Genomic DNA, 3,492 nt, shown 5'->3' on the forward strand with positions numbered 1-3,492 from the left:
AAAGGAGAAAGCATTAAAAGAGAAAATTTTCAAATTTATCTTTGTATGCTAATATCCTTAATAATAATAGGCTATAATTATTGTCTAAGGTTGAAATAAATTATAGGAGATTTTGGGTCTCTTTGCCAGAGCAAAGCATTGTATGTATCCTTCCCTCTCCACATAATTATATAATGCTTTCTAATACCCAAGACTTTTGCATCTATATGACACAGATGCTAAGAGTCCTTGATCTGGGATCAAGAAGACTTGGGTTCCAAGTCACTTAACTTGGATAAATTACTTAATTTCTCTCATCTTCAATTTTGTCATCTGTAAAACGAGTATAGCACCAATTAAAATACCTCTTTTACAAGATTATTGTCAAAGTCAAAGTGCTTTACATGCTTGATAAATGACTGTTATTGTGTATGGGTATGTTTTACCTCCTCAGATCACATGTCAAATGAAGGGATTAAATGAGATACTATCTAAAGACTCCAACAAATCTGAACCTCCAAATACTAAGTGACTACTAAGGTTTCTTCAAAATCTAATACCTTATTATTCTAGATTGGTGGTCTCAAACAGATCCTGCTGGTCACAATGATTTTGAAAATCATAAATTAACATTATTTATGTGATATGATTTTTTAAATTTTTTATCAAATTTTTATCAAAATTTTAACAAACATTTTATCAAATTTTTTTCCAATTATATTTTCATCTGATTCTGGACATATGAACCTAGTCTGTCTTTTGATATATAGATTGCAAAATCTCAAGATGTTAATACATCTTATTACATATCTTTGTCTAACTCACATTGCCTAATGAACATAGTACATAGAAGTAATATATGATGCAGAAATGAAATATTCTATTTATTTAGTTTGATATAATTTGAAGACATTCTAAAGACTGCCAAATAAAACTAGAGTGACATAGGATATTCATGAATATTCTTCTGTATCTGTATTTTATTATATGCTATTCAAATAAAATGCAGATTTATTGAGGTGTTTTAAACATGATGGTTGAAAAGACCTTCCATTAATAAACATACAATCCAATTGGAGGCAAGATAAATCTGTAAAAAGATTAGTAGAAAAGATTTACAGATGAATTCAAGATAATGTCTTGATGCTATGATCATTTTGCAAAGTTCAGCTGCCCAATTTAAGATACAGACATTAATTGCTCTAGGTAGAATTCAGAGAAGGAATTCAGAAGTCAATCAAGCTGAAGAAACTTAACTCAAGCTTTATAAAGCAGGTGGAATTTGACCTATTTTTAAAATGAATAGGATTTGGAAGGAGAAAATATTTAACTTTTAGGGCATGAATGGATTATGTTTCCATCTAGACTTCTAGACAGAAGGAGGAAATCTTGCATTATATATAAATATATATATATGTATATATATATATATACATATATATATATGTATATATATATATATCTTTAGAGATTGAATCTGAGTCCAGAAAAGAGATTGAATCTGAGTACAGAAAAGGAAATGCTTTGCTTTTCCAAGGATATTGGAGTTCAAAAAAAAAAACTGGCTCAACTTTATGCTCTCAGGTGAAATTTGTATGAACTGAGAATAATAGCTCACCTTCCAAGAAGATCTAGACTTAAGAGAAGGAATGTGCCAATTGGAAAGGGGAATGACAGCAGGGAGTGGTTGAACAGAGTTGATACAAAAAGGTTGGAAAGTACATTCAATTTCCATTTTTCTGTACATAATTATTTGGTTCGGTTAGGTGCCTTTGTGATATATAAAAAGATTATGCCATGGTTCTTACTCTCAAAGAACTTACCCAGCCTAGCTGGGAAAAAAAAAAGAAGATATGTAAGTAGAAATAGTTAAATAGTAACAGATGTTTATGGCTTTTCAAATAGAGCAATATCCTTCATGCATTTGTACAGCAAGCAGAGCAAAATAATTAATATGAAAGCTGAAGAGATCTCAGAAATCATAGATTATAACCCTTTCATTTTATAGGTCAGGAAATTGAAGCTTAATGAAAATTAACAATTTTATTAAGATCAGTGACAGAAGTAGGATGAGAACCTTGACTTCCTAGGTCCTAGACCCGTACTCCCAAGAACTAAAAACTAATTTCAAAGTTAAAGTTTTATAGTCAGTTCTGTTGAAACGCCTGCTTTGAAAGAACAAATTTCTTCTACCATGACTGATATGTTAAGGAATAATTTGAACATCATATTAATTTCATATTTGGTTAATTTAACACATTTTCATCCATGAAAAACAGCACACATAAAACTGAACCCAACTGAAATGAGTTATGTTTGAGCAGTGATGCTAATTTTGCTGTTCAGCCATTTGGTCATGTCTCAATATCGCCTGGATTATTGCCTTACCTCGGTGGAAGGGTTTGTACAGTCCAATGAAATGATCAGCTAGATATAGGATAACCCAAGAACAACAGGTTATAGTGGAGAGTTCTGACAAAAGGAAAATAACCCTGGAAAAGGAAATGACAAATTGTTCTAGTATCTTTGCTAACAAAATCCCATGGACAGGGGTGCTTTGATCATGAAGTCAGATATATCCAAATGACTGACCAATACAAGCAGGAACACTGCTCAAACATCTACTAATTACTGACTTCACCATATATATTATCTTGAAAGGTTATGTTTTGCTATTCTAGCAACATTTGTCAAGTACCTTGGATTATAAACAACATTCATTCAATATCTCAGGTTGAATGAGCCCCAGAGCTGCAATTCCCTGAGGCTGGCCTCATATTATCAGTCTGGTCTGGAAATCCAGGTCTACAGATGACCATAATTTATTATGGAATTGATGTATTTCTCAACCATTTGGCACATATTTTTGCTACCATTTTTATTGGGTTCCTATCTTTTTAATATATCTATCAGTTTTTGTGTTTTGTGCCTCAAATTCCCATTTCCTCATAAGTTTAGGATTTTTATTGCATAATTTTTGCATAGCAAAGTGATTTTTAGGAATGTGTCAATTGTTTTATAGCATAACTGACAGTACTTCTACCTAATCCATTCATGCTGAGGTGAAACAACATTACAGTGGACAATTAACTCAGCATTTCATTTTTCATTCAATTTTTATCTCAGGTGATTGACTAAACGTCATAAGATTGGGATTTTTGTGGGGTTTTTGTATAGATTTTGTTTGTATCATTTTATCAGCATGTTTGATAAAATATTTAACATGTATATCTATCCATATTCTATCTCAAATAACTAGGTGACCCTGAAGAGTCTGTTTCCTCCAACATGTGTTATGAGGAAGAGCATAAAACCACAAAAGCTAGAGATGGCCCTCAGATGGTAGAAATGTAGCCAAAGAGTTTGCAGTCATGGGATTTTGGGGTGTTCCATGAAATCACACTCCTAATTGTAAGCAAATGAATATGAATTGTGAGCCAATGATAAGACCTAAAAGTAAATGAGGAAAGATTTCTTATAGAAAAATGCGATCTAGGGCAACTAGGTGGCACA

Source organism: Macrotis lagotis, chromosome 1 (assembly GCF_037893015.1).
Source record: "Macrotis lagotis isolate mMagLag1 chromosome 1, bilby.v1.9.chrom.fasta, whole genome shotgun sequence".
Classification (NCBI taxonomy): domain Eukaryota; kingdom Metazoa; phylum Chordata; class Mammalia; order Peramelemorphia; family Peramelidae; genus Macrotis; species Macrotis lagotis.